The sequence below is a fragment of the Phragmites australis genome, chromosome 20 (assembly GCF_958298935.1).
Source record: "Phragmites australis chromosome 20, lpPhrAust1.1, whole genome shotgun sequence".
In the NCBI taxonomy this organism is placed as follows: Eukaryota; Viridiplantae; Streptophyta; class Magnoliopsida; order Poales; family Poaceae; genus Phragmites; species Phragmites australis.
In genome coordinates this window covers 21400893-21407117 of record NC_084940.1, presented here as the reverse complement: position 1 = coordinate 21407117, position 6225 = coordinate 21400893, and positions in this window count along the sequence as shown.

Below are 6225 nucleotides of genomic sequence, written 5' to 3'. Positions count from 1 at the left end.
TGCATTTTTTACTCTTGGAGGTGAAGCCTCTTAGCCGGCTAGGTGTTGCCTAGCGAGCTCCCGCATGTGTGGTGAGCTGTGGGAAAGTTTGTGAAGGTCGATCTCACCTCCGTAAGGGAAGAGATCAAGAGTGGATCGAGGAAAGCGGTTGAAAGAGACCCGGCTCATTGGAGCTTCCTCAACGGAGATGTAGGATTCACAGTGGTGAATCCGAACTTCGGGAAACAAATCTTTATGTCTCATCTCTTGTTCACTTATTTTTAAGTTCTTGTTGAAATCTTTGTGCATATTACTCGATCTATTTGTTTCTGTGTATTTGAGTGTAGGTTATCCGTGGTTCTACTTGGAATCATCTCTTCGAATGCACGACATCACATGGTTTGAGCTAGAACTCTTTAGACATCCTTTTATTTCAGTTTTGAGCTCTGTTCTGTACAGAATCCGGGGATTCCGGATTTTCTCAGAGACTCCGAACCTATACAACCCGGAGTATCCGGGGATACTCCAGATGAATAGTTATTTCAAGTGTTTGAACAGTGTTTTCAGCCCTTTTTCAATTTAAGTTTTATTGCATATCTCTCGCTAGATTAGAGTAATTCTTGTCACCCTAGGATTGTAACTTTCACACTTATTTAGGGTGATTGTGCACTAGTTGAGTCTAGCATATTTAGGTTTTTCACTTGTGAAAAATCCATTAGTTTATATTCCGCTTCAAGTTTAGGCCAACGGTAAAAGGGGATGAATTTTTGCAAAAACGCCTATTCACCCCCATCTAGGCGACATCATTGTCCTTTCAATTGGTATCAGAGCCAAGTCTCTCTTTTTGGGCTTTACCGCCTAGAGAGTAAAGATGTCGACTAGCGGATTAGTGCACATAGAGCCACTCCTATTACATGGTTCTAATTACTTTGAATTGAGTACTCACATGCTTAATATATTTAGGGTATGGGTCCTCAAACAGAGCGAGTTGTAGATGTAAGCATTTCTCCTCCTCATGATAAACTCGTATCACCTGAAGAGGAAGAGAAATGCATACATCTCAATGCTCAAACTACTAATGTCTTATTTAATGATTTGAGCATAGATGTTGTTGAATCGATCTTGCCGCTTGAGGAGGCTCATCTCATTTGGACTACTCTCAAAGAAAGATATGACAAGTCCAAATGTGATGAAGAAAAACTTATTTTGGAGGCATCATTTGAGGATTGCTCAACTTCATCAACACATCATGAAGAGCCTCAAATAATTTCCTCCGTCGATCAAAGTGGTCTTGCCGCGCAAACTGCCTCACCAACATACTACTCCGAGCAAGGTAATAAAATGGTGAGTGGGGTTAGCATTTGTCCAACTCCTCCTTTGGACTTTAACAACACTTGCGATGAAACTTCTATATCTGCTAGTGTTGATAACTCCTGCATATCATCTAGTGTAAAAATACATATTTATCATGATGATATGGTTCTTTGTCCTCATAATGATGCATCTATTTCCTCTAGTACTTGTGAGACTAACATTTTGAAGAAAATAGAAGTCTATGAGAGACAAAGCCTAGGTGGAGAAGCTACAACAAAAATCAACAAGAGAACTTCATCTAGGAGAAGATCAAGGACAAGTCAAGCTTGCTACATTTGTCACCAACACGGACATTATAGCATGGATTGTTCTCAACTTGGAAGTGAAGCATCCACTTCTCCAAGGTGCTCATCCTCTCACATCGATTCTCCATTGTGCCTTATGGCAAAAGGTAAAAGAAAATCAGTAAGTGAGATTAATAATGCTAACGCTAGTTCTAGTGCTAGTGATAGTGATGAACTCAGGTTTGATCTTTTGAGCAAAAAGAATTTGTCTAAAATGATCAAGCTCATGACCACCATGGAAGGCTTAGAAGAAATCCTTGAGAGGCAAGAGGAATTCCTCATTGAGAAAATTGAGGAACTTAAAGCTTTAAATGTGAAATATGAAGAACTTCAAGAATCCCATAGTTCTTTATCCAATCTTTATGGGGATCTTAAAGTTAAGCATATCTTTTTGCTTGATAAATTAGATGCTATGTCTCTAGTGGATTTAGAAATGTCATGTCCTAATTTCAATGTTTTATCTAAGGACAAATCTACTATTTCTCCTATTGATGATGCTTATGCTACTAACTCTAATTCTTATGTAGCATTTTTGGAGAAATAAAATATTGAGCTAAGGTCTCAAGTTGAAAAGCTTACTAGCAAGCATGTCGCTTTGCAAGAAAATCATGATGAGCTTGTGTGCTCTCATGAAAACCTTGTGGACTCACATGCCATGCTAGAAATAGCTCATGAGGTAATTATCACAACGGTAAAATCATATGAACCTCATGTGAACATTAGCACACTTTCTTTGTCTAATGTAAATTTTACGTGTGCTACTTCTAGCAATTCTTTTTATGTCAATTCTATATCCAAGGATGAATTGGTTACTAACCCTTGTTGCTCTCAAGCAAATATTTCCACGAGCACTACATGTGACTTAGATCATGTAGGTAAGAATATGAAGCACAAGGATCATGGACTTGAAGTGAAATCCAACAAGCAGAACAAGTCCAACAATGCTAAGATCAAGGGGCAAGAACAAAAGAAGAACAAGACTCTCATCACTTGCTTCAAGTGCAACAAGGAGGGTCACCATGTGAGAGATTGCTCCTTGAAGAAAGAAGAGAAGGACATGAGCAAGAGCCAAGATGAGAAGATGGCTCATGTCAAGTGCTTCAAGTGCTCAAGCATGGGACACTATTCCTCTATGTGTTCCAACAAGGTTGATGACAAGACCACATTTTCAAAGAAGAAAACTAAAAGAAGCAAGAGGAAGTGTTATGGATGGAATGAGAAGGGACATGAAATTGCATCATGCCTCTACATGAAGAATGAAGGCCTTATGTCATCAAGGAAGAGGCTCACCGGCAAGGAAGCAAGCAAGAAGAAAGATGAGAAGGCATCTTACAAGAACATGCACCGCATTTGCTATGCTTGCTCGGCCAAGGGACATATTGGTAAAAATTGTCCTATTGGTAACATTCCTAAGCCTAACTCTTCAATTGATAATGATTTATCGCTTAGGAAGGTCGAAAGTGGTACTTGTGTTGCTAAGGTGATTAGTTCACCTCATGCCAATGCAAGGGCCATTTGGGTGCCTAAGTCTCTCGTGACTAACCTTAAAGGACCCAACATGGTTTGGGTACCACAAAGTGCTTAATTTGCTAAATAGGTACTTGGAGGTGCATTGAAGACTTGACTTGCTTGAGAGGAATTATATTGGATATCTCATCTCAAGATTCTTTCAAATTGGGCTTTCTCATGATATTTGGAAAGAAGTGTCAACAGTGGATTATTTCTTTATTTCAATCTTCAATGACATCTTGGTAACAAGTATCTAACTTGAGTTATCTAGCCACTTAGCTTAGCATAGGTGCAAATTTTCACAATTTTTCATGGTCGTGAGCACTTGAATGTGGCTAGACAAAATTTGAGCAAAATTTATACTTTGTGTAATATGATGCTTTTAATGGCTCCGTAGTAGAGCAAGATTTTGTTAATATTGTAGGTAATGGATACTTGGTGATAGCTATGAAAAATGAACTCAATCACGTCACAAGAAATGAAGTGAGAAGAATAAATCTCAAGTCAAATAAATACACACTCCATTCAAATACAATAGCTTATACCCAATAAAGCTTCTCACATAATAGATTGCTAAGCAAATTCACATCTTGTGGTAATCTACACTATCTCATGGTTGTAAGTTCATTTTTGGCACAAGTATTTCTTTTGTAAATTCCTTTTGTGCCTTAACTCAAAATATAGGGTAAACTCCTCTAGATTCTTACAAGTAATTCAAGTACTAAGTGCATGTTACAATTAATTCAAGTACTTGGATGCACATATATATGGGGAGCTCATCCTATGTTTTGTGCTTTGAGACTAATATTTCTTCTAGTGAAATTTGTGTTTAATCTCTTGGTGAAATGGAGGACATTGGAGACTTAGCTAATTATTTTGAAGAATTATCTAATTGATTAAAGAGTCAAGTTTTGTGAAAATATGTTTGTTATCTATCCAATGTCTCTCTATGAAGGTAAGATTCTATCACAATGCCTTAAATTCATGTTTACATCATTGTGCTAGATTTGTTGCCCTACACATGTTCTGTCATCCTCCAGAACTCGGAGAGTCCGGCCTAGACCAGAGTATCTGGATTCTGGAGGTTCTCAAACTCCTGGGTGTCTCTGTCGAGTTGATAAAACCCGGAGTCTTCGGGTCCACTCGGAGTATTCGGATTCTGTCAATTCTGGAAGTTCTAGCTTTTTGCATGTGTAGGTTGTGTATCTATACTTGTTTAGAGCTTATGCTTATGCTAGTATGTGTAGACTTTATTGTAATCTTTCCATGCTTACTTGTTTCATATTCATATATGTCTTGATTGCTTGATAAGTGTGCTACGAATTTGTTTCTAGTGCATCTACTTTTCTTACCAACTAGTATGTGTAGGTCATATAACTAGTATGTGTAGGATGCATTGCACTTTCATGTGTTGATAGTGGTTTTGGAGCCTTATTTGATCTTATTCATCTTATTGAATTCTATTTGGCTCTCTTTTGGAGATATTAATGGATTATCACATTATGGGGGAGTATTATGCTTTATGCATCTTAAATACCCATAATTTGTGAACATTTGAGCAATACCATGTAGGATTGATATTATTATTTATCTAGCATCTATGTGGTATGTTAAGCTCATATAAAGCTCATTTTTGCAAGAATCCATTAATTGATCCGCTTTTGGTTTAAATTGAAACTTGAGATTCGTGGTGCTTATCTAGTGATCTTTTCAATCTCTAGATTTTTAATTTGAATCATTTCTCATTCGGATCAAATCAACTATTGTTTTTATTTGTGTTTCTTGCAATAGTTGACTTTGTGAAGAATGTGTTTGAAGCATGTGTTTAATTTCTATAATCCTTCTTTCATGCTTCTTGAAAGAAAATTGATCCATGCCTTGTTGCAATTACTGACTTGTGATATCTCCATATACCATTGTTTTCTTACAATAAGTAATAATACAAGTGGTAATCCTTGCTAATCATCTTTGTTTAAATTCTTGCTTCCAAGTGACTTTCTTCTATGTGAAAGATTTAATTTAACTCCTATGCTAGGAATATTGGTTTCCTCAAGGAAACTTTCCTCTTAGAGTTCATAAAAGCTTGTTATCTCAATGCTTGAATTATTTTCAATATACTTGCTTGAGATAAATTTTTGAGCATGTTTGGAACTTATCCATGTCTCCATATGCTCAAATCTTGCTTACTTCATTTGTTGAACTTTGTGAGTGATCATTTGTTAACCTTTTGTCTTAAATGTAATTTGGACAACTTTTTGATATTTGTCTTTCATTTAGTATCTTCAAGTCTCATATGCTATTTTTATCCAAATTATATCTTTATCGGATCTTGAAAGTGACGAGCATGCTTGTTTGACTTAAATATTAATATATATAGCATGTTTGCTCTATTTGATCCTATATTTAGAGTAAGTCTCTCTCAAGTGCTTTTATTGTCTAAAAGGTGAATAGAGCTTTCATTTGATTTCAATTGGTATATACCTTCATTCAGTATATATTTTCAATTGGTATCTATCTATTAGTATGAACTTCAATTGTTATCATTTCCATGTCAGATCAATATGCACAAGTTTATGGGAGAGTTTGCTCTATATGGTGGTTTTGCTAACCTCTTGGGACCCAATTAGTTGGGGACCAAATTGTATTTGAATAAGTTTTAGGTACAATAGAGATGCATTGGAAGCTTGGGTTAATCATATTAAAGGTCCTTTCAAGTAGAAGATCATTTCAATTGAAATTCATGAATATGGTCTCTATCCTTCAATTGATATTCAATTTGGAAATTCTTACAATTGGTATTCAAAAGAAGACCCTCTACTTCAACTTCAATTGGAATTATAAAGAAGGACCATATCAATGTAAAGCCAAGCAAGGATGAACAATGATCTACTCCATCAATCTAATGCCCTCTCATTGGTAATTTGCTCTTAATTCATGCATTTAATGTCAAAGATTCAATCTTGTGTAGATTGCATCATGCATGAAAATAACTTGCAAAAATTTGTTTTTCATGCAAATGTTTAAAAGAAAATCTCTTTATTGCACATATGAGCAATTTGAAGTAGCATATTTTTTGTGG